This window comes from Dermochelys coriacea, chromosome 6, assembly GCF_009764565.3.
Source record: "Dermochelys coriacea isolate rDerCor1 chromosome 6, rDerCor1.pri.v4, whole genome shotgun sequence".
NCBI classification, from domain to species: Eukaryota; Metazoa; Chordata; order Testudines; family Dermochelyidae; genus Dermochelys; species Dermochelys coriacea.
In genome coordinates this window covers 122,537,359-122,563,545 of record NC_050073.1, presented here as the reverse complement: position 1 = coordinate 122,563,545, position 26,187 = coordinate 122,537,359, and the positions used below count along the sequence as shown (strand labels likewise).

Below are 26,187 nucleotides of genomic sequence, written 5' to 3'. Positions count from 1 at the left end.
ATTTGAGTCCCCTCATACGTGCTTGTGTCTTTCTTTCAGCTGTATGGCACATAGCCGAAGCTTACTACTGGTTATTTTCAGCTCAGCCAGGTAATGAGGGAGGCTGGTGCTGATTCCGTGGCAGAATGAAGACCAATTCCACTAATGGATGGAATTTAGAATAACACAGTACTGCAGGAATAATGTGAGAGCCTAGCAGGGAAAGTCTACCAGAGAAAGGGCACAGATAGGTATTTTATATTCAGTGTCCTGTGTGGTTTGGTAACACATTTTGTTCCTTGAATGGTAAAATGAGTTTCCTATTTAATTTGAAAACTGCTGATACTACAAAATGTTAATAAAAATAATAATATCACACATTTATAGAAAGGTTTTCATGAATAATCTTAAAGCACTTTACAAAAGAGGGCAGTGTCATTATTACTATTTTATAGATGGGAAATTGAGGCACTGACAAAGTGACTTGCCCAAGATCATTCATGAGGCTAGTGGCAGAGCCAGGAATAAAACCCAGGTCTCCTCAATCCCACTCTAGTGCCCTCTGCTCTAGGCAACACTGCCTCCTTTCTTTCTGCAGTGAATCTGTGTAAGCCCAATACTGAACTCCTTTCTCAAAACTCCTACTGAAGTCAATGGGAATTTTATCTGATGGAGGAAAGTGTGGGGTGTGTATGTGTGTGTGTGTTTTCATGCATGAATATGCATTCATGCCCATCTATCGTGCATGTTGTTAAGTAAGACAAAGACTTAATTATGTCTTTAGAATGACGGAGGCTATTTCTAGAACCAAAATATAATGAGACTGTCCTGCTGAGAGCAGCAAAAGCCCAAGCTTTATCTTTAGCAAATGGCTTCTGCTGTGACCCACTTAGAGTGCAACTTTTACTTATTCTAAACACGATCATAAAAGATTAAGGACAGAACCAGCCTCTCCCAAAATGTCAGGCTGTAAGATCTCAAGAAATAGCTTCAAGATTTTAATTATTGGAGCACTAAAGTGATCTCTTCATTTGCTCTAGCGGGTTGTGAATATTGGTTGTAAAAAGGGCACTCTGTGGTGTTACTCATGACAACAATCCAGATGCTTCAGCATTTCTCCAACACAGTCACACTTTTATTACTATATATTTTCCCCTGGGACATAAAGGTTTTAACTGTATGTGATGCTGCCTTCCATTATCCTCAGTGAGATGTGTGTTCAAAGGAAGCCATGGGTGTGGCCTGCCCTCATGTGCTGGCATTGGAAGCAGCTAACGGGAGTCCAACAGGCAAATTTATCCCAGTGTTCTCGGTATACTGCATTGAAATGTTGATGCCATTTCTCAGCTTGTATGGAGATGCAGCAAGAACTTTCCCAGATCCTCTGGGAAAAAAAATGTTCCAAGTCTTCATTAGAGTTTACGGCAATCAATATATGGTGGTGACTCTGTAGAGAGCAGCTCTTTTTAATTAAGGTCTAAGTCATGCTTTAGCAAAACCCTGGCTGGGATGATTTAGTTGGGGATTGGTCCTGCTTTGAGCAGGGGGTTGGACTAGATAACCTTCTGAGGTCCCTTCCTACCCTGATATTCTATGATGCTATGAAAACATTGATACAGAAAAAAAACAACTCCTTCCCCCCTTCAAGATTAAAAGAACTCCTTTTTTATTACATGGTCCATGCAAGGATTTCTCAGTAAGGTTTAATGTAACTGGCAACAAAAGCATTTGGCCCTGCAGCCAAGCCAGATAACGCTAAAGACACGTTAGCCTTGCTACTGATCTCACCCCCGCCCCAGCATGAAGAGCAGGAGTTTCTTCACAAAAGACAATGGAGTTATGCAGGTGTTAGCAGAGAATCAGACCCCTAGTTATTTTGTCAGACCTTATTCACACAAGCAGTCCCATTACTACTTACTCATCGTGAATAAGGCTTGCGGAATAAAAAGTGGTTGATTCCTCCATAAACAAGTTAATGGAGATATTTTATAACACATACCAGTGGTTCTGGAAGTTTATAAAGACGACACGTTATTAAAATGGGTCTTACTTACCCAGAAGTGCATAAAACCAGTTACATTAGACTTATATTATGTAAAACATGCACATCCCCAGTATAGGCAATGATACTGAACATGGTAGAGTTCCTTCTCTATCAAGACAATGCAGGAAGCTTGTATTGCTGCTGCTCTTGCTGTCCCGGTCCTAAATTCATATTGCTGCTGGCATTGCTCAACCTGTGACGAAGTGCTTTCCAGAGTTGGGGCCTGTATGCTCTTGTGGAAAGAGGACTTCAGTCCCTAGTGATGTCAACCTAGCACCTTTCACAAGGACAAACTTCATATCAGTGTGTAAAATGGACATGATATTGAATTCCTTTGCAAAGGGCTTTGAGATCTACCAATGAAAAGCACTAGGTATTATTACTAGGCAAAGTAGTTTAAAAAGAATAGTAAGTGAAGCTGGAAAAGGAGATGTAAGAAACTTAAGAACCTCCTGATGAGGGCTTTATCAATTTTAAGATATTAGATGGAAGAACATTAAAGTTTATATTTTTATATCTGTTTATATGTGTTTGCCAGAAGCTGGGAATGAGCGACAGGGGATGGATCACTTGAAGATTACTTGTTCTGTTCATTCCTTCTGGGACACATGGCACTGACCACTGTTGGAAGACAGGATATTGGGCTAGATGGACCTTTGGTCTGACCCAGTAGGGCCATTCTTATGTTCTTATGTATATTCAGTATAGTTTTGGGTGAGTGGCAGCCTTAATTATCACTAAACAAAGCTTTTGTTTGTGTTAAAACATACTGTATTGGTGAAGCCCTCAGTCTAGCATCTCTCTACACACTTCAGAGTAGCAGCCGTGTTAGTCTGTATTCGCAAAAAGAAAAGGAGTACTTGTGGCACCTTAGAGACTAACACATTTATTTGAGCATAAGCTTTCGTGAGCTACTGAAGTGAGCTGTAGCTCACGAAAGCTTATGCTCAAATAAATGTGTTAGTCTCTAAGGTGCCAAAAGTACTCCTTTTCTCTCTACACACTGTAGGCCTGTATTATTGTCAGATGTGTTGATATATTGTGTGCAGTAGTTTAGACTCTATTATATTATATCATATCAGTAAGTTATTTAAGGCTATCTTTTAATTATAGGTATGCACTTATCACCACAGGACCTCAATCCCTGATTGAGAGTTCTAAGCGCAGATGCAAATATTAAATAATAATATAAAGAGAAAGCTCACATGTTGTTAAAAAACCAACCCTCTGGATTTAATTAGTGTGGTATAATACACATGGTTATATCATGAAAAAACATCTTAACTAATCAGTCAAATTTTTTGCAATGGCCTATAATTATAGAGTATATTGACAAGGGATTGTGCTCTATCCCATCACAAACCTAAAATGCATAGAATTAAAGATGTTTAAAAATAATCTCTGTACTAAATGGCTCAATTAACTTTGGTTTGCCAATTTTTTCAAATGTTCTTTAATGGGCTTGGTGCTCATGGACAGATGAATTCATTTTTTACTCTGGGTCATTGCTTACATTTTTCAACTGGTTAAACAAAATCATAGGAAAATCTGCATGAGATAAGCCAGGTTTCTTCATTGCACAGTTGTGTAGTTATTCTTGCCATCAACAATGATACCACTGAAATGCTGTTGCAGAAGCAATTTGACTGGCAATGACACAGAATTGTAGAAAGCAGAGGCTAGGTCCTGCAGATTCAATTCTGTTAACATAAATATATCCTAGTTCAAAATATTTATATGCATTTTAAGTGAATTAGATATTCAGCCACAATAATGGCTCCCTTTCTGAAGTTTGCAGAGAAAAGCCATTGTTAAGACTCTAATTCATCTTGTCCAAATATAATTTAACTTATTGCAGTTGCATTTTCCATCTATGCTTCCATGTCCTGTTTTTAATAGTATTAATTCCAGAATTTTTAATGGATCTATAGTTTGTCTTAAAAAAAAAAAAGATAGAGAGGATACCAGCTAAAGTTTGTTTGTTTTTCTCTCTGCATAAAGATACAGATTGTCAACTGGTGTAAACTGGCCTGGCACAACTGGCCTCCACTGGCTATACTGGTTCATACCAGTGGAGAATCTGGCTTAAAAACTTTCACTTAACCATTTAGCATATATGTAAATTAAATGTGCATGTTAACTGTATTGCTATATGTACTGTACATCCTGTTATAATCACAGATAAGAAAACCCAGTAAATTATCCAGGCTTTCGAATTATACTTCATTTGCTTTATCTAATCATCTCAATTTCTTTGTAGCAAGATTTCATACCCCAAGAAAATGCAGTATTCATAATGCGTAATATGTGCAAGCTCAAAGGCTGTAAATGATGTGGAAAAGGCAGGCTAAGAAACCGTGCTTATGTTCCAAGATATTAAGGAGAACTAATTTATCTTTCCATATGAGATACAGAATTACTATTTGGCATCAAATGTGTCTTAAGAGCTAGCAATATAGAGATGATCATGAACCAATCCTAAGAGGAACATAAAACATATTGAGTATGCTTTTTCCAGATGTCTGACCTGCAACGACTTTGTTCATTTAAGCACAGGTGCCAAAATGTTTGGTGACTTGAGCTAAAATTAATGATCATTCTCAATAGAACTTGAAGAAAGCAATGGTATTGGTTCTTACCAGATCAGTCCACTCATATGGTAGAATAAAGTAGAACTTATTTTTCCTGGTATTGTGCTCATTCAAAAACCAGTCGGAGAACACTTCAGTCTCTCTGGTTACTCGATTACAGACCTAAGAGTGGCAATACAACAACAACAAAAACTTCAAAAACAGACTCCAAGGAGAGACTGCTGAACTGGAATTAATTTGCAAACTGGACACCATTACATTAGGCTTAAATAAAGACTGGGAGTGGATGTGTCATTACACAAAGTAAAACTACTTCCCCATGTTTATTTCCTCCCCCTACTATTCCTCACACGTTCTTGTCAACTGCTGGAAATGGCCCACCTTGATTATCGCTACAAAAGGTTTTTTCACTCCCCCTCTCCCCCCCGCTGGTAATAGCTCACCTTACCTGATCACTCTCGTTACAGTGTGTATGGTAACACCCATTGTTTCATGTTCTCTGTGTATATAAAATCTCCCCACTGTATTTTCCACTGAATGCATCCGATGAAGTGGGCTGTAGCTCATGAAAGCTTATGCTCAAATAAATTTGTTAATTCTAAGATGCCACAAGTACTCTTTTTCTTTGTGCTCATTTGTTTGACTAATCCAAAATCTTTCAGGGATATCTTTGCCTACATAATTAAATGTCCACTTTTTGCAATGATTCCCTTTTGAAATCCAATGCAACAAAGGCATTTCTCTTGCAGATAGCAATATAACTTAAATTCAGTTAACTAACTTTGTCTGAGTACCACTGAAAAGCAATGGGATTATTGGTATAATAAGGCTCTGATACAAGAAAATGCTTACATTCATCCCTATTCAGCAAAGCACTTAAGTATATGCTGAAATCCCACTGGTGCCGGTTTAAACGTTTTGCCCAATACTAACACTGAGTCGTGCCCTAAGGCAGTGTTTCCCAAACTTGGGACGCTGCTTGTTCAGGGAAAGCCCTTGGCGGGCTGGGCCATTTGTTTACCTGCCGCGTCCGCAGGTTCGGCCGATCGCGGCTTCCACTGGCTGCGGTTCGCCGCTCCAGGCCAATGGGGGCTGCGGGAAGCGGCGGCCAGTACGTCCCTCGGCCCGCGCCGCTTCCCGCAGCCCCCATTGGCCGGGCACAGCGAACCATGGCCAGGGGGAGCCGCGATCGGCCGAACCGGCGGACGTGGCAGGTAAGCAAACCGGGGGCTTTCCCGGAACAAGCGGCATCCCAAGGGTGGGAAACGCTGCCCTAAGGTACCACACAATATGAGCAAAGGTGGCCCAATGGGGCTTATGACATGACTGTTTTAATGATGAGACAGTGGTGTCTTTGATGTCTGTTTGGGGGGGGGGAGGCTCACCTACAGGGGTCCAGGAACATAGGGACGGGGTGCTGCGAGCCATTGAACCAAACTGTAACCCCAATATATAATGGAACCTGCTTCAAGGCAGGGGGTGCAGCTGCACCCCTAGTTCCAGCCCCTGTGGGCAGGTGCTTGCATAATATAATCAGGCAACACAAACTGTGGCTGTGCAGAAAACTACTCCATGGTTTGAGCCGATCTCAGTGGAACCGCTCTGCGTTTGGTTTACAACCCGCTGACTATTTGCTCGTCAAAACTTGCCTTTGCTGGGCTGGGACCCCAGTCACAGCAGGACTCAGGCTCTGATTCCCCCCCCCCCCCGTAGGGTCCTGGGTCGCGGCTGCTGGGGGCTCGCTGACCCAGTCAGCCTGAGGCTCAATCCGGAGTCACTCCCGCCGCTCAGTGTAGACATGCCCTCAGAGGCTGCAGGGGGCGGCGCTCGGGGCTGTACCAAGGGCTGCCCCGCGGAGGGGTCCGAGCCGCAGCGCCGGGGGGGGGGGGGGGGGGGAGAGGAGGCGGCGGCGGCGGCCCTGGGGCCTGCCTGCGCCGTGTCGGCGGGGGGCGCTGCGCCTCTCCTCGCCGGGCCCTGCCCCCCGCCCGCCTCTCTCCTCCCCCGCAGCCAGGGCTTGGTACGTTCCCGGCCGGCGGCGCCGGGGGCCGCGTTCCGGAGCTGGCCGCGCTCTGGGGCCGGCGGGAGGAAGCGGGGAGCCGGCGCGCGGCAGCCCGGGGGACTCTCGCCCAGGTACCGCGGCGGCTCGAACCCGGCCTGGGAAGGGAGGCGCGTCGGGGGAGCGGGTGGCGGGAGCCCCCGCGGGCCGAGCCCCGCTGGGCCGGCGCCCCCTTCCCTTCCCGGGACCCTTGTCCCACCGCCTGGCTGCGGGGCGGCTCCCCGGCGGCTGGGTCTGCGGAGCCGGGCCCTGGCGGGCGGGGCCGCTGCGGGGGCTCGGTTTCGTCCGAGGACCTGCGGCGGGACGGGGGCTGTGGGCACGGCGTGTCCCTGCAGTGCCCACCCTGGAGCAGCCTGGCAGGGCTCTGCCCAGCCCCTCTGCTGTCCCAGGGTCCCGCTTGGCTTAGACTTGGATTATAAAGATACGCTCGTTTGAGGCATTGATTAGCTTTTTGTCTCGGGTTTACACAGTGAGGTCCTGGCCCTGGCCCGGGGGGGGGGCTTCCCGGAGTTACGCGAAAACTAATCATGAGAAGGTCCTCGCTTTTCTTGGCACTTTGCATGACATGTACGGGGAGTGCGAGCCTGGCAGAAACTCTTCAGGGCAGGTGTGTAGACAGTGACCTGAACATAGAGGGCGCTGCTAAAATGCAAATAATTAGGAGCCATCGTTTGCAAAAGTGGCTAGTGATTTGGGGTGCCTCTGTGTTTGGGTGAGACCTGAAAGGGACCTGCTTGGCAGAAGCTGGGTGTTTCAGAAAACCTTATAGGTTTCAGAGTAGCCGCCGTGTTAGTCTGTATCCGCAAAAAGAAAAGGAGGACGTGTGGCACCTTAGAGACTAACACATTTATTTGAGCATAAGCTTTCGTGAGCTACACCTCACTTCATTGGATGCATTTGGTGGAAAATACAGTGGGGAGATTTATATAGGTTTCAGAGTAGCAGCCGTGTTAGTCTGTATTCGCAAAAAGAAAAGGAGGACGTGTGGCAGCTTAGAGACTAACACATTTATTTGAGCATAAGCTTTCGTGAGCTACACCTCACTTCATCGGATGCATTTGGTGGAAAATACAGTGGGGAGATTTATATAGGTTTCAGAGTAGCAGCCGTGTTAGTCTGTATTTGCAAAAAGAAAAGGAGGACGTGTGGCACCTTAGAGACTAACAAATTTATTAGAGCATAAACTTTCGTGAGGTATGTTAAGTTGCAAGCCCATTGACCCTAATAAGAATGGAAGGCACCAACTGGTGAAAATGTGTCAAAGCAAGGAGATTTTAAAGCTCAAATGAAGACTGGCCGTTTGTTAGACAGATCACCTGTTAAATTGGTGATCGTAGGAACCTTGACGTTTTTGCTAAAGCCAATGTCTTGGTGAGGGATTTAATATGATGCAAATGTAGCCGCAGAAATAGCTTTCTTTGAAAATAAAAATCAACCCAGTTAGTAGATTCCATTATTTCTAGCAGGGTAACGTTCAAAACTCTTTTTGTTTGTTTGTCCTATACAAGTTTGAGTTTAAATGTTGGGGTTTTTTTATTCTTTTCAATGCGGTAATTTGAAAAGCTGAGATGATGTAATAAAATCTCCATGGATTGTTCATTTCCTTTGAGAAATATAGACATTTTCAGTGTTTTGGTTTCATATGCATCTATTTTAATGTTGCTGTTTATTGCATGAACTACTCTTTATTGCCACAGGGCACAATTTTAGGGATTAGTAAGTGGTGTTGGAGAAACTGCAAGTTGCTTCATTTTCCAAGAATGTTAGTCATTTCCTTTTAGTGATTTCTGGGAGTTGAAATTTAACAGCATCCGTACTTCTAGAGGAAGACTTTTCCATATTGAACTGTCATTTCGGCTCTCTGCATTTCCTAGCCTAACTCACAGGAGCAGTTCTTACTCCTGCACTAGTAGGCCTATTGACATCAATATAGCTGCTCGTTAATATGAGTAGGATTTACTCAAAATTAGATTTAGCCTTTGCCTGCTCATGTTTTAATCAGTAGTTCTGCTAACCATTTTGTGGGGGTAGGGATGGGATCCTAAAGCGAATTATGAGGGTTAGTTTGATGATTTCATAACGCATTATTAGCATTTTGTAGGAAAACACCGTATAAGTAAACTGATACGACAGTTCTGTTAAAATGTGTGACCGATAAAAGAAGAATCCTCTCTGGATTATGGAAGTCTGGTAGATAAAACTGCTTAGCCTTTTAATGATGCACTTTGTTGGTGAGAAAGTGGAAATTTAGGTCCCAGTCCTGCAAATATACTTTCTTCATGAGAGTAGTCCAATAGGGAGCAAGTTACCCTCTAAACTGGGACATATTACCCCAAGATTTCCTAGTGTGACTAGTGATTTTTGAGTGCCTCAGTTTGGGGGTAACGTTTGGGGCTATTCACATGAGTAAAGTTATATGTGAACCTGAGTCTTTGTGGAATCAGGGCCTAAAATATTTACTCTTGTACTGAGTACTGAAAATAAAGTAATACATTTTTCAGAAAGTAAAATGAAATATTTTAAAATCTGTATTTTAAACTTTTTGGAGTAATATATCAGCAAGAAAGACGTCTACAGTAGAGCGCTATTATCTAGTTATTTTATCTGCATGCTATCTTGTCCAGGCAGCCAAATACCTAGAGTTTGAGTTAGTGTTTTAATTGACTTGCAAGAGTAGATAAAAATCTGACCAGTGGGTGACTACAGCAATCAGCAGATCTGTCATTTCTCATGGAAGCACTGCTGAAGCAGACAGGCAGGCCTGGTCTTTGCCTAAAAATTAGACTGACCTAGCTACATTGCTCAGGGCTGTGAAATTTTTTTTGCTGTGTGCGACATAGTTAGGTCGATCTAATCTCCACTGTTGATGCAGCTTGGTCGATGGAAGAATTCTTCTATAGACCTAGCTACCGCTTCTTGAGGAGTGGATTTACTACAGTGACTGAGAAACCCCAGTAGCTGTGCTGCTGTAGTGTAGACATGCCCAAAATGTATGTGAGCAACATTGTTGTAAGGGGGAAAAGTTGAGTGTGCAAGTTTAGAGTTGCTGTAGGGGAAAGGTTACTCATGATAGGGGGCAGTATGCAGGGTCACATGCCCCGCCCTCCCCTCTCCCCCTAGTTTTGCTGCTTGGCTTGTACTGAGCATAATCCACGTGGCTTGAGGCATGCTCAGTAACACAACCGAAGCCAGGGCTGCCCTCGCTCAGCCTCCTCCCCTCCCCACCCCCAACTGTTGGCAGGTATGGGTCATCTCTGCTGTAGGACTTAGCAGCTCTTCTAAAAAATATTTATTGTACACAAAAAAAACTATATTAAAAGAACGCTATTAAGTTTGCTAAGTATTTGCTAAGCATTCAGAAGTTAGGAAAAACCAGAATTCAGGTTGCCTGTGCAACCTTAATTTGCCTCCTTGTGCATGAGTATTATGATACAGTCTTTAATTACATGCCTCGCCCAGAGCTGCAGTTTCAGGGAAAGTATTGCTGAGCTGTAGACTGGAGCATGCTCAGTGTGAACAGAAACGTTAGTGTCTTTTAGCTGCTAAAATCTAAGTTTCTACTGAGCATGTGCAAACTGAGATTCCCCCCCCCCCCCCCCCCCCCCAGAGGCTTATAACTTGGCCGAATTTGGGCAGTTCTTTATGGGGACAACAAAAGGCACATCCCTTGCACAAAGGCCACCCCTCTGCCAAATTAAGTTTTGTGCTCCAAAGCCTGGGGACGCTAGAGCTTTTCAGAAAAAAAAGTCAGCAGAATGTTGTAACGTGGGCAAAACAATGTATTTTTCCCTAGTCTCATTCTCAGAAATGACAGAACCATTTTGGCTTTAATTTACAATACCCGCTCCCGTCCCCACCCCCCCAAAAAAAACTGTCTGAGGCAAACACCCAGTATGAAAAATTTCAGTCCAAATGGTTAAAGTTTGGCAACTTTGTCAGCAATGGAAAACAAGATCTTATAATGAGAAGTGTCAGGCAACTTTAGTGAGAAGTGGTGTTACTTGCCCCACCTATTTAGTCAGTGTGAAGAACTTGCCTAGTGCAGCCAAAATATTTGAATGTGTTTGCTGTCTTGTTGGGACAGGAGTCAGCTTTTTGTATGTGGCTGATGTATTTTACTTTCATAAGAATGTTTTCACGCCAAGCCGAAGCCTTTTTCCTGATAAGAAAAATTACAAAACTCTGCGGATTGAACTGCCAGACCTTTTCTATTCCTAGGTTGATTTAACACTGCTTATATAAATTTATATAATTTATATAAATTTCCACCAAATGCATCCGATGAAGTGAGCTGTAGCTCACGAAAGCTTATGCTCTAATAAATTTGTTAGTCTCTAAGGTGCCACAAGTACTCCTTTTCTTTTTGCGAATACAGACTAACACGGCTGCTATTCTGAAACCTATATAAAATCTCTGACTCTCTTAAATGGAGGATAAGTTTGTGGATTAGTTTGGCCTTTTTGGACAAAATGCTTGAAACTGAGGCTATTTCCTTTAACTCAGCTACTTTTGATTGTGAGTTCAGATTTGGACACATGTACTTTGTTTCTAATCTCACTTTGTAAGGGAGTTCTTGGTCATATTCATTTTTAACTCTTAGTTTATTCAAACTAAGAATTCCACAACAAGTCCTGCATCTTGGCAGGGGGTTAGACTAGATGACCCTTGCGGTCCCTTCTAACCCTGTGGTTCTGAGATTCTATGAAATTTTCTTTTAAATCAAAATCTGTAAGCAATTATTCCTTTACAAGAAAGTCAGTGCTCTGAACAGATTAATTCAGACCAGATGTAAAAATATATGTGAATTTCAAATTAAGATGATCTCAACTTCTTCCTCCCTGTTTTTTAAATGCTGTGGACCCCAGATGGAATTACAAATTATGGCTGTTAAAATATCTGCCTGGTTGTTAATCTAGCTTTATGCGCTTTCTGGTTTATAAAGTTTCTTTTAAACAATCAGCATTTCCCTGTTTCTGCTGAGGAACTGAAGTTTATTAACATTGTCAATTGAAACAAAGCACATTGCTGCTCTGGTTTGGGAGAGGTTATTTCCATCTGAAATGTAAGCAGCCAGTAATGTAATTTGTAGTGTGTACTCATTGTAAGGATGCTAAATTTATACAGGATTATTTAAGAAAGGCAATATTGAGTCACTTTTAGAAAAACACCTCAATACCATTCTGTTTTTGGCCATTTGGTTGCTCATTTATGGAATACCATTGAAGATAATTTCAGGGATTAAAAAGTAATTCCTTATGGTTTAATCTTTCTCCCATTTGAAGTTAGGGCGAAGCTGCAATGGACTTCAGTGAGAACAAGATTGGGCCTCAATCTTGAAGGATCAGATTCTGTTCATTTCAGCATGAATGGAGTTTGTTTAGTAGAGTCTGTCAAAAACCCATTAAAGTCTTTCTGGGACCCCAAAGTGGGTTGCAACCCCATTTTAATGGGGTCGCCAGGGCCGGCTTAGACTTGCAGCAGCTCGGGGCCAAAGCCTCTGGGATTCAGCCTGGGTGGCGGGGCTCAGGTTACAGGCCCCCTGGGTGGGGCTGAAGCCTTTGGCTTTGGTTTGACCTCTTCCCGGGGCGGTGGGGCTCAGGGTTTTGCTTTGTCCCCCTCCCACACACCCGGAGCTTCAGTCCCCCCTCCTGGGGTCGGGAAGGAATTTTTTGTTGTCAGAAGGAGGTTGCGGTGCAATGAAGTTTGAGAACCCCTGTTTCAGCAGATTTTGGTCAGGCCCATCATGTGCCTTCCAAGAAGCTTTTGATTATCTTGCAGTGTTGATACCGTTTGGACCATGTTGTAGGTGGATACTATTTTTCTCTGTTGCAAAGTACTAAACTGTTCTGGCTCTAGTTCTGTAATGTTGGATGGGGAAAAAGGAGATGTAGCTAATAAACAGCTGAAGAAACTGCACCTGATATTCATCCTGGGGAAGCCTAAACAAGGGAAAGGGCAACGGTTGTCAATGGAGTTAAGAAGGAATATGAAGAGTAGTAGGAGCAATACACAGAAGGCTTTCAACAATGTAAACATTCTAGCAGGAAAGAGCATTCTAGGAGGAAAAAATATAAACAAATTAAAAGTACTTTCATTGGACCAAAAAGGAAAGGTTGGTTCTTGGATTAAGGAGTTCAAGGCAGGATTCTCATCTATAATCCCAGTAAATAGAAGGTGAAGAAAAGAATGGTCCATTTTAAAAAGTGATGGAGAACGAGAATTCTTAGTTGGAAAGAGTTTACGAGAGATTTACTGGTATAGGGAAACATTTCCTTTGTGAAACTTCTGGAGGAGAGTAATAACCCCAGTAGAAGTTCCAGTCAACTCATTAGTCTTTCTGTGGGTGCTCAAATACTGCAATGATGTAAATATTTAAGTAGGGGACCAGGAGCCTGGAGACAAGTAGATGAATCAATCTGCTGCTCTGTTGCAAAACCAAACAAACCAAATGGAACGAGGTAAATTTTCAAATGGAATTTCTAAGGAAATGTTATATTTTTTTTCTTGATTGACACCGATGGCAACAGTTACGTTAGCAACCAGGGACAAAATATTTTTAATTACGGTCAGCATGTTACCTTATGGTTTACTCTTGCCACCACTATGCTTGTCTGTATATCACCTATGTGGGTGTGCAGTGCTTAATGTGTGCCAAGGCTGGGCCCCGGCACCTCTAGGCTCAGCAGTTCATGGCTCTGACACCTCTGGGCTTGCTGCATCCATTATGAAGGTAAAATTGCTTGAGGCTCGGCACCTCTTTCATTACTAATTACGCATTGGGTGTGTATGTAAAGGAGCAGTCGTGCAGTGTATATTACTGATGAGGAAAAGGATCTATACCCAGATCCTCCGAAGTATTTAGACTTCTAACTTGCATTGATTTTAATGGAAGTTAGGAGTTAAAATATCTTTTTGAGGTTCTGGGCTTGAAAGTATGTTGTGGAAAAATCCTTGAATCCGTCAGCTCACTGTTTGAGTCCAATGGAAAATAAACAAGGTACAGGAATGCGTCACAGACAGAGAAAATCATTTCTTTGGATTTATATTCTGTTGTTGTGCTAGGCATAGGGGAGATATTGTCTAGAATTCTTCGTTGCGTTTTGGATGCCTTTCCATTAGAAAGATATTGCCATGGAAGGAGTGCAGCATAAACAACTAAGATGGTTGCTGATTTTAAAGACAATTCTCAGTATAATGTGGGATCATAACTGGGTTCTGAATATTTCCACTTATCATTTGTGTTGCTTAATACAGTTGTGGATAAACAAATGGATTCTGCCTCTTCCTGCAGCCAAATCATAATGCCTGAATGTATGACAGGTTTCAGAGTAGCAGCCGTGTTAGTCTGTATTCGCAAAAAAGAAAAGGAGTACTTGTGGCACCTTAGAGACTAACAAATTTATTAGAGCATAAGCTTTCGTGAGCTACAGCTCAAGCTTATGCTCTAATAAATTTGTTAGTCTCTAAGGTGCCACAAGTACTCCTTTTCTTTTTGTGAATATATGACATCCCAGACATTCCCGTGGCTGTGATTTCATAAAACGCTTATTATTACTTAACTGTAGAAAGAGAAGCCGTGGAGGGAGAAGTCCCTTATTCAAACGCATGCTTTCGCATATTACTTGCAGAGTTCTTTTAAAGAACCCAATTCTGCACCCTCACACTAAGTAGCTGTCACTCAAGCGGGTCATCCCAGTATCTTCATTGGAACTGCTCCCATGAGTAAGGGATGTCCAATGGGGCTTGTGGGAAATATCCTTTTGTATACATGTTCTCTCTTTCCTGTTAGATTTGTTGTGAAAAGCTCTATGTAAGAGGCGACGTACATAGTTACGAGAGAGGCTAAAAGCTTGAATTTATTCATCGTCCTTATTCTGGACCAGATTGGGACAAAGGGCATCGCTGCAGTGATTTCAGCGGGCTTGCTTGTGGTGTTAAGGCCAGATTTTAAAAGATATTTAAATGCCTAACTTCCATGGAAGTCAATGAGTTAGGTGCCTAAATACATTTAAAAATCTGCCCAACAGTACTGTTAATTATGAGCTAGAGTTTCCATGTCTGGCCTCAGATGTATTAGTCCCTACTCTTCACACAGGAAGACCCAAGCTGGAATGAGGTGCCCAACTCCCCTTGATGTCTGTTGGAACTGGGCACCTCGCTGCCTGAGGCACTTTTCTAAATCCCACCCACAGTCCCATGCCCTGCAGAGCACCTGCTCTGAAAAAGGAAAAAAGAAAACTTGGAAGTGACCAGTGAAATCTTGTGAAGGGTTTAATAAAGCTGGTTGAGCCCAACTGGCTTCAAGACTGAGCTTGATAATTTATGGAGCGTATGGTATGATGGGACTGACTAAAATGGCATGTAGCTGATCTGTGACTGCTAGCAGCAAATATCTCCAGTGGCTGGTGATTGGACATTAGATGAGGAGGGGTTTGAGTTACTACAGAGTTCTTTCCCACGTGTCTGGCTGAGGGGTCTTGCCCACAGGCTAAGGGTCTAACTGATCACCATATTTGGGGTTGGGAAGTAATTTTCCCCTGGGTCAGACTGGAAGAGATCCTGGGGGGTTTTTGCCTTCCCTTACAGCCTAGGGCACTGGTCACTTGCAGGTTTAAACTCGTGTAAATGGTGGAGTCTCTGTAACTTGGTCTTTAAACCTTCATGGTATAAAGTTACTTTGACGACTTCAGTAACTCAGCCAGAGGTTAGGGGTTTATAACAAGAATGAGTGGGTGAGGTTCTGTGGCCTGCAATGTGCAGGAGGTCAAACTAGATGATCATGATTGTCCCTTCTGACCTTAAAGTTTAGGCATCTATAAATAGGAAATCAAGAGGGAACAGGATATTTTGACGAGATAAGTTAGAGGGAGAGACTGCTGAAGGATTGGCCATGTGGCTAAAATAAACAAACGGGACAGGACTTATTTAGCTGAGTGCCGCCTTCTTGTCCAGAAATTCTTTGTCTGTTCCCCCTTAACAATGTCATCAGTACAGATTGGAACTTCTGGATACAAACACAGTGTAAATTGTGCCAGCTGGCCTGGTACGTGATACCCCTGCCTATTAACTGCAATACTAATTGATCCAGTTAGCTCTTCTGATTCTTCGCTAATACCCAGCAGCCTCTATTTTAAACATAACTATGTCTCCCCTCCTAAGCTCCTGCCTTGTAGGATAATTGTTTCCATCCAGATACAACAAGCCATCCTTAAATTGCACTATATTTGTGCTCAACTTACCCATTCTATTGATTAATATTACATGGGTCATTTCAAAACAGGAAGAGTTATAGCCTTCAAAGTCTCCTCGCTAATTACAGTCCTGGGGTGAATGTACCACACTGCCTGTGGAAAAATATTCATTGACAATGTAGTGCCACTTTTGTGCTATGCCAGGGTGAGCTCAGCTTTGCTGGGATTTATTATACATCAGAGGGAAAGATATTGTATGTTGCACCAGTGTTGGGACAAAATAGTAAGATTTTGTTCCTGAAATTTTACTATTTAAGAATATTAAAAAATGATAAACATAGCTCTGCCTTAGTGTCGCTATTTAATCATTTGTATGGGATAAGGGATGCTCCATGTCTTACTACTAACCGTTTCACTAGTTATGGCTATAAAGCAAAACAACACATAGGAACTTCTGTAAGGATACGCTGGAGGGAAACAAGAGCCAAAAAAGAGTGGCATGCTTACTGTGGTGTAGGAAGACAATTGATCATAGGTCCTGAACTTGCTTCCCATTTGATCAGAGGCAAAGCTCCCTGTAGACTTCACTTCATCTTTATGCTTTTGCTCCCACTGATCTCGTACATATAGGTCTGATCCTGTATATCTGCTCTTGCAAACTTCCCATTGACATCAGTGGGAGTTTTCAAGGATGCAGTATTGGGTGCAGTGTTTAATGCCATGCTTCTCCCCCAGGAAAGGGCTCCGTGTGTTTACAGGTTGTGCGGTTTTGTTTAGTGACATAGCCCCTTTAAGAAAAGACATGAGGCATCCTTGAGAGAAGTCCACTAACCTTGTCCACTGAAAGGAGATTTTTAAGGACTTCTGTGATTTCCCAGGCAGAAAAATTCATCAGGGCCCCAAACTGCTACAAATTGAGCCCAGGCCTGCAGCCCTCACCCATATGAGCTCTTGAATGAGAGATCTGACTACACTCAATGGGAAAAGGCTGCAGGATCAAGCCCAAGTGCCCCAGAATTAAATAATCTATTCAGTAGTTCTTGGGATGTTATGTTCTTGGTGCTGGTTTGTTACTTCTGTATAAAGAGAGGGGGGTGGGATTCTGGCCCTGGGTCCTTATTCCCCACTCTGGAGGTATATTGGGATTGTAAAGGCACTGCAACTTGCTGGGGGGTAATCCTCCTGGTACCAGAGCAGTGCAGGACTACATGGCCCTCAACCCTTGCAGAGCCTGGTGATGGGGCAGTGTCTGGGGCTGGCGAGGTGTTTCTGCAGCACTGACTGTTATGAAGATTCTGGGTTGCTCCAGGCTGCGGGGCAGTCCATCAGCAGCGTGGGTAGCATCTGTGCCAGAAACCGCATCAGCCCCCAGCTGACCGAGAATATGGGGGATGCAGAAATGGCTGATAGCCCTCTTTGCCCCCGACCTTCCCCCAAGTCGTTCCTTGTGTGTTGTGCCCCCCTGGGAAGCGCAGCATGGACTCTGTCCCTGTTCTATGCTCGGGGCATGATCCTGCAACGTGCTGAGCGCTCTAAGCTCCCACTGACTTGCATGGGAGTTGAGGGCATTCAGCACCATGCATGATCCAACCCACAGTGAAAATGTAACCACGTAGGCTGGCAGGATTGGGCCCTTCCTCACTCAGGCGTTGCCCCTGGATCCTATGAGAGCGCTGCCGGAGCAAGAACTGCTTACGCGAGTAAGAGTTGGTGGAACGGACCCAGAATTAGTCTGTGTTTTGCATGGGGTTAGTGCAGCCAGGCTGCGCACCTCTTCTGGAGATGGTGGTTGAGTTGTCGCTGTCATCAAGGCAAATCCCCCAGTCTGTCTGCGCTAACTGCCGCCCCTCCCTTTAAAGCTGTTCAGACGCATCCATGCCGTTGTGTTCAGCTGCAGCTCTTTGTACGGTTTAAAAATTGTACTTGAAGGTTTAAGCACTTGGGAAAGATTTGGGGGGAAACAAATGGACAGCGCACAGGTTTATCTTGGTGGTGTTCACTGTGGAAGATGGATACATTAATACCTCCGTATTAGTCTGTGGCTTCACCATGAGCCCTGAGTGTAGGGGCAGGATTTAGGGTATGTCCGCACAGCAATTAGACGCCAAGGCCAGCTGACTCGGCTGACGGGGCTCAAGACATTCAGGCTTGGGCTGCAGCCAGAGCTCTGGGACCCTCTGTCTCGCAGGGTCCTGGAGCAGGGGCTCCAGCCTAAGCCTGAACATCTACACTGCGATTAAACAGCCCCTTCGCCTGAGCCCACGTCAGCTGGTATGGGCCAGCCGCGTGTGTTTAATTGCAGTGTAGACGTACCCTTATAGGTTCTGCCCTAGGAACAGACAGGAGAGTGAATTGTGACTCAGTCACACCCTGGTCCCTGGCTCTCCCACCCCCCAGCTCCTCTGGAACAAGGTACCTGCCTCAGCCCTCTGCCTGGCACAGATTACGTCTGCTGTATGGACTCGTGTGTTGTGAGTCAGGGCAGAGACAGGGCCCCACCCACTCCTTGTTCCACGGGGGCTGCTCTCCCCCCTCAGTCTGTGGCCTGCCTGGGATAAGGATAGGAAGCACAGGGGAGTAGGGAGGGTCGTGTCCCAATATGGCCCATGGAAGGTGTGATGTTGAGAGCCCTACTGCCTGGAGCTCTTTGTCTCACTCCATAACGAACAGACCTTGCTCAAGCAAAGCTCCTGCCGAGTCTGTGCTTGACTAAAAAGAACAGGGCTTGGTCCCACATGTGCATCGTGGGCAGCGGGAGCTTCCCTACACTGCCCCACCAGCCCTGCACAGCAGTTCAGGCTTAACATCCAGGGACCGCCAGATGCTGCCAAACTTTCAGAAATAGGTGGCTGCTCCCTTTGGGTGCCTGATTGTCAAATTTGCGCAGCACCTGCCGCTCCCACTGACACCAGTTGGCACTGCAGGGGCTCAGCATCTCAAGCTGGGAACTTGCGAGTAGTGGGCACTTCTGAACGTTCGGTCTCTGCAGCCTAAATAGGCAAGACAGACAAAGCATGGGAGAAAGGGAAGCATTGTTATCCCCATTTTCCAGATAGGGGAACCGAGGCACAGAGTGGACAAAGTGATTTACTCAGTGTCACACAGGGAGTCCGTCAGAGCCAGGAACTGGACACTGATCACCAGCGCGCCAGTCCCTTAGTTAGTACCAAATCCCTCAGGCATCCAACCCCCACATAGCAAGGTCTAAAACAAAGACTATTTACGGTACCGCAGTTTGTCATATGCTGCCTTATGTCAGGTCCTTTCTGTTCTTGTTACTTGGTATGATTAAAACAAAAAAAACCACAACATTTCAATTATGTGTGGATAAAGCAGCAGGCCCCATGTATTTCCATTGCTTTTTGCAGTGTTGCCTTTATTCAGCAGCATGTACATCTAGTGGAATGTCATGTGTTCAAATATTTTCGGGGTTGGTAGCAATCAGAAATGGTTTTGGTTCTCGTCTTTTTGTAGGAAATTACACTTCGCCCCAAAGATTCAGAAGCAAATATTTCAGGACACCTGTTTGTTAGCATGACGTGGTGTTGGGTTGAAACAAAGAAGATTTAGCAATTCTCAATTCTAGGACCCATTAAACAAGCTGTTGTTTTTCTCCTTGGGGGTAACAACTTACTGCAGACAAAATGCCTTATTGGTGCAGTTGTCAGTGGGTGTTTTATGTGCACAAAGCAACCGGGATTTGGACCTGAATGGTTGAGCCTTCAGAAATGTGTTTCCTCAGGAAATTGGCTGCAGATGAAGGTGTATCTTTACAGATGAACATGAAAGGCCAGCTCCTCAGCTGGTGTAGATTTTGCATAGTTACAATGGAGCTATACAGATCTATACTTTGCCAATTGATACCAGATGAGGCTCTGGACCTTGAAAACTGCCAAGCGTTCTGCATCCAAACCAGCACAGATATGACTGATGCTGTGTTGTGCAGCAGGAACTGTTCTCCCTTTTCAAGATATCTGTTTGTTTTGTTTCTGTGTTTGAACAGAGCAAATGACACATGATTTCAGCCAAATCTCCTTTGCAAGTAGTATCACTGACAGACTGTCCCGTGCAGTGCAGCTCAGCTGGGGCTCTGTAAATTCCAATGAGAAGGGCTTTTAAGGGGTTGCAAGGGGTAATCCATCTGCAGAGGTGTCTGAAACCCTGGGTGCTGCAGGAGTGACAGCAGAGTAGCTCCACAGTGATCAGTAGAGTGTGAAACTTACCAGGAGTTGTGAGGAGAAATAGACACCAAGGCGTTCAGATATGGTGGTTATGGGGGCCAGGTCACTGGATTTACACCAGAGCTGAGAGGAGAATTTGGGCTGATACTGGGGAACTTACTCAGTTTTCAGTAAAAAGAAAAGTTTGTGGCACCTTAGAGACTAACAAATTTATTTGAGCATAAGCTTTCGTGAGCTACAGCTCACTTCATCGGATGCATCCGATGAAGTGAGCTGTAGCTCACGAAAGCTTGTGCTCAAATAAATTTGTTAGTCTCTAAGGTGCCACAAGTACTCCTTTTCTTTTTTGCGAATACAGACTAACATGGCTGCTACTCTGAAACCTGTCAGTTTTCATGTTTATATGGATGTTCGGGTTTTTTTAAATCTTTCAAAGCTCATTCCTCATTCTCGATTGCCCTGTATCTTGATCCTGATTCAGCTCCTGTTGGTGGCAATGCGGGGCCTTGACGTCAGTGGGAACTGGATCGGGGCCCTTGTGCGCTCGTTTTTATTTGTGCAAATCACGTGGAAAGCTTGGCTATGCGGTGGAGTAAACGAGTGCCCAAAGTGCAGGGCAAAGGAGAATCAGGCCCCATGTGACTTCTGCCTTCCCCCTCCAATAGCTCCCCACCCTGGCAATAACTAGTGTCCCCAAGCGCTGTTTGCTGAACACCTAAGCTGGGGTACACCTCCCTGGAGTAACAGCATTGGCTTTACTGGAGTTACACTAGCAATGACTTGTCCAGTGCTTTTATTTTGTGCTGCAGCATACGGCCTTCATATGTTTACATTGGGTAACTTCTATCATGAGATGCAGGGCTTCTCTACAAGCTTTGCCCCAAAATGTAAGGGTTCAGCTGCCCAGGATAGATCAGAAGCACCTGCAGAAACACTTATTTAAATCCTAAGAGTGCCACCCCTTTGATCCTAAATGAACAGTCCTAATTTAGCTTGGGCAGAAACTGACTTTGACACAAGAATTCTGGCCTTGATGTGTTTGGAAGTTCTTTCCAGATATTCCTGTTAATCCTGGGGGTCATGCAGACATTTCCAAGGTGAGAATAAACTTTACACCAGGCGGGGGAGTGAAGGCCCAAGATCAGTAGCAAATCTGAACAGTTTTTTGAATTGTTGGGGCTGATGCATGGCAGTGGAAACTGGGCACCATCAGTTTTCTGTGTGCATCTTTTTCAGGGGCCGGGGTACACCATTTAATTGCATTGGTACTGAGGTAAAGAAAAGAAGACAACTGAAATGATTTCCCCTCATAAGGGTAATTTACACGCATCTTATGCAGCTTGAAAATGGAAGTATGATAAATTACATGGGCTTTAGGGCCAGCTCCTGCTTTTGCATTGCTAGTGTGGGACAAAGCCTGTTCTCAGAATACTGGCTGTCTTTGCTAGGGACTCTGCTATGTGGTAAAATGAACAGTCATGGGATTTTCTCTTAGGAGAAATTCAGATTCTTGTACATGTCACAGGTACAAATTTAGAGCAGTCTTGAAGCAGCTGTAATCTGGTTGGGGGCTGAATCAGAACCCAGCCTGCCCCAGGATCATGGGACAGCAAAGGAAGCATAAAGCCATCTTTCAGAGGGGCAGCCGTGTTAGTCTGTATCAGCAAAAAGAATGAGGAGGACTTGTGGCACCTTAGAGACTAACACATTTATTTGAGCATAAGCTTTTGTGGGCTAAAACCCACTTCATCAGATGCATGCAGTGGAAAATACAGTAGGAAGATGTATACACACAGAGAACATGAAAAAATGGGTGTTGCCATACCCACTATAACAAGAGTGATCAGTTAAGGTGAGCTATTATCAGCAGGAGGAAAAAAAAACCTTTTGTAGGATGGCCCATTTCCAACAGTTGACAAGAAGGTGTGAGTAATAGTAGGGGGGGAAAAATAAGCATGGGGAAATAGTTTTACTTTGTGTAATGACCCATCCACTCTGTCTTTATTCAAGCCTAATTTAATGGTGTCCAGTTTGCAAATTCATTCCAATTCAGCAGTTTCTTGTTGGAGTCAATTTTTGAAGTTTTTGTTGTTGTTGTTGTTGTTGTTGTATTGCCACTTTTGGGTCTGTAATTGAGTGACCAGGGACATTGAAGTGTTCTCCGACTGGTCTTTGAATGTTATAATTCTTGATGTCTGATTAGTGTCCATTTATACTTTTATGTAGAGACTGTCTGGTTTGGCCAATGTACATGGCAGAGGGGTATTGCTGGCACATGATGGCATATATCACATTGGTAGATGTGCAGGTGAATGAGCCTCTGATAGTGTGGCTGATGTGATTAGGTCCTATGATGGTGTCCCCTGAATAGATATGTGGACAGAGTTGGCAACAGGTTTTGTGGCAAGGATAGGTTCCTGGGTTAGTGTTTTTGTTGTGTGGTGTGTGGTTGCTGGTGAATATTTGCTTCAGGTTGGGGGGCTGTCTGCAAGCAAGGACTGGCCTGTCTCCCAAGATCTGCCATGCTTATCAGACTTACATTTTTGAGCATTTATCTTTCTTAAGATCTGTCCTCTTTGAAGGGTCAAACAGTATTCTGCCTTCATCCTTCCCAGAGCAGTCCACAGTTTGGTTTGGCTTTTCCTTTTCAGCTCACTGTGTAAGCGCATCCTCTACCTTTCCATCCTCACTGTCCTGAAGTACGTGCTCTGGCAGCGCTCCCCTTGGCTTCAGAATGAGACATAAGCACGATAGTGCTGAAGGATATCATGAGATCAGATCCTGTGGCTGGGTTTCAGAAAGGATCTGGAGAACTGTGACCATTGCTAATGTTTGTGGATAAGGGTACCCTGATCATACGGTCAGTTGCAGAGCGATTGGGCCAGGTTCTGATCTCAGCCTCAGTGCTGTAGATCTGGAGTAACTCTCTTGTCTTTATTAAAGCCAAGAAAGTTTATACCAGTGTTAAGATGCTCAGGATCTGACAGTCATCTGCTATGATCAGGAACAAATTGTTCCCCCATGTACAGCAGCACATAATTGGCTATCGTGTTCATTTTTCCTTCCTCCAAAGCATCAGTTATCGGCCACTGCCAGAGGTGGGGTATGGAAACTGATGGTCCAATCATCTAATTCAATGTGGCAAATCCTCTATTTCTCTCTTTCTACTTTGGTTTTCCAACATCCAATCTCTGGCTTTTTGTGGCAGATGAAGTAATCTGATATTTATAATGTAGAGCTCTTGTTCCAATGAAGGCTTTTTTCATCTGCTTGCATACAGTACATGGAAACTTTTTAATGCATGCAGAATTGGAGACAATTTTAATTATGTGGCAACCGCAAACATGAATTGAATTAATCCATCTTTTGGTTAGCAGAAGTTGTGTTAAGTGAGGGGTTTAAAACTTGTAACAGTAGCTTGCTACATACCTACACTGACGTGATATATCGTGAAGAAGACATTTTTAAAATTTAAAAATAAAATTCCTCCAGAGTGAAATGAAGCATGGTAAATTTCATCTTTCCACTCTCCCTCACTTGACATTTCATCCTTGCTTTGCTTTACTTTCCTTGTACAAATCTTTATTGTATAACCCCTCAATTCATCCATTCCTTTTTATCCTATTAGTAGCTCTTAAGAATTAAGGGCTCAGCCAGTAGTCGGTGACTAGTGAGTTCATTTAATGCTTTAAGGTGGCTGTGTGAAAAACATTTGGCAACATTTTAAGCTGGCATTTATGTTGTAAAAATATGCAAGGACTTATTGAGAACTCCGTTTCTCATGTCCATCAATGATGATCCCTTTGCTATTTAAATACAGTAGGTGGAAAATCTATTGTAACACTCTGAAGAGGAATAAATGTCACACAATGAGAACAACACACTGCGGGGAATCGGAGCAGTGCAGACTAGCTCCAGGGTTTATCTGCCGATCGCTCTGAACTGATGTTCTCAGTGTTCTCCCTTCATCGTGCGTTTTAATAGTGACCATAGAACATGGTCACAAATAGCATTCTCATGACAATGCCAACTCGGTGTCTTCTGGCAGGGAATGTGATTGGGGTGAAGGAAGAAATCTGTGCTCTAATGAGGAAAAATGATGCTACAGTGTGAGAAATAACCAGCCTTCTGCGGCCACAGGAAACACATGAGCAGAGTAGAGGCCCTGGTTGTGTGTTCCAAGGTGAACCTCATGGAGTTTCCATCAAGGGGTCCGCTCAGGAAGTTGGGGACCACAGAGGAGCTGGGGGCATGGACCTCCAACCCTGCAGTAGCCAAGGATCTGCAGAAAGCTCTGCTCTCAAACCACAGATCCCAGAGCTTTTGCAGTGGGGGGGGAGGGGGCACTGTTCCCCTGTGGTGAGCTGTGATCTACCTCCACTTCAGTAGCGCTGCTGCTAAGCAGCCAAGCGACCGCGACCTCGTCCCCTATGCAGAGCAGAGCACAACCCATTGAGGAGACCGAGTGGCAGATAACAGTGCTTGGAACACCAACAGTTCCCGCGTGGTGTCTGGAGAAGGAGGTCTGACCCTCTGGAGTGGGAGCTGAAGGATTTCCATGAGCTCGGAGACGAGGGAAAACATGGAGCTAAACTGCCCCCACACTGCACCCCCATTCATCCACCGCTGGATGGGAGCATTAGCTCCTTATAGACTGATTTTTTTTTTCCGAAGAACTCAGCATCCCTCTCCCCTGATCCAATTAAAGTCAGCAGAAGCTGAGAGTGTTCGGCTTGTCTGGAAATCAGGCCCTGCGTTTTTAATGCCTCCTTTGATCAAATAATGGATGGAATTCATCCAGGGTAGTTGAGTGAGTCAGGACCCTTCTTAAAGGTAACAGATGCAGATATTTTAGGGACGGAATAACCAAAGTTAAATGTGCAGATTCCATTCTTAGCTACCAGATAATAGGAATTTCACAGTCGAATCGCTCACTAGTAAACAGCACGGCATATGTGCCAAAGGGAGCTCTGTGGAAGGCCCATGCATGAAGGAATCAAAGATTACATTGTAGAAATAAGAAGCAGATGCTTGAAAAGAATTTTCCAGAGTCCAGCATTCCCCCCCCCCGGATACAGGCTGCTAGAAATGCATCATGATTGAAAGGAATTTTTGTGCCTGGTTGCTACATCTGACATGGCCTCATATCGCAGGTGGTTGTCAAAAAAAGCAAGTGGATCTTGGAATTTTAAATTAATGAATTTTATAAGTGTGCACAGCCTGGTTGTACGGTGCCTTTCAAAGACACTTGTCAGCCTAAAAGTTGAGTTTTACTGGACCAAACCCAAGTGCCTGCATCTCTTTCAACATGGAAACCAATTTTTCAGGTATTCGAGATTAGTCATTTTGTTGATTTATTTGTATTGCCGTAGCACCTCTGAGCCCCAGTCAAGGACCGAGGCCCCACTGCGCTAGATGCGTACAAGCACAGAACAAAAAGACAGTCCCTGTCCCCAGGAGCTGATACTGCAAGTGTAAGAAAAGGTGGATGCAGACAGACTGGCAGAATATAAGGAGGCAGTAAGACAATTTGTGTCAAGAGGCTCGGCACTGGTCTCAGACTAATCACGCTTTTTGTAAGCACCACAGCAAAGGAGAGTTCCAAGGAGGGATTTGAAGGAGGACAGTTAGTTTGGGGAGTTTTTATGGGGAGCTCCTCCCAGACATGTGGGGCAGCATGGGAGAAAATATGAAGGAGATTGTTTGACGGTGTAGCAAGTAGGCATTGGAGGTTGGTGTCCTGGGTGGACAGTACATGGGAGTTGACATCCCAGTAGTGAATGAGAGATGACAGGTCGGCTGACCGTTTGCTCCCTAAAGTTTCAAATTCACTGGGAGTTCTTGGTGTGTGGGGAACTATTGTTATTGGTTGAAAAGGAACACTGCCTATGGGTCCCACTCACAGATCAGGGCCCCTTTGCACTGGGCCCTGTACAAACAAACAGTAGGAGAGTTCCTGTCCAAAGGAACTCGCAGACTAGCTTTATGACAAGGCGCAAGTGGATGTTGCAGACAAATGGAGTGAGGGAAGAAAAATGGGTACAGGATTGGTCCCTAAAATTTAACTTCTGATAAGCAAGGGATGACTTTATGGCCAGTGTCCTTAGTAAGCTCCTTCTTTGCTATTGGACCATTTAATTGATCC

The 26,187-nt window shown here is 44.2% G+C and overlaps 1 protein-coding gene across 6 annotated transcripts in view; it reads left to right on the top strand.

Annotated features, from left to right (window-relative positions):
* Nucleotides 1-6,603: 6,603 nt before the first annotated feature.
* Nucleotides 6,604-26,187, top strand: part of FRMD6 (FERM domain containing 6) — an 84,684-nt gene continuing 65,100 nt past the window's right edge. For 2 of the 6 annotated variants that reach the window (XM_043515901.1, XM_043515903.1), the window contains exons 1-2: nt 6,606-6,744; nt 7,141-7,277. The gene's annotated coding sequence lies outside the window, so the exon portion shown is untranslated. Of the gene's footprint in view, nt 6,745-7,140; nt 7,278-26,187 lie in introns of all 6 variants that reach the window. The other 4 variants (XM_043515906.1, XM_043515904.1, XM_043515902.1 and 1 more) reach the window with 4 other exon arrangements.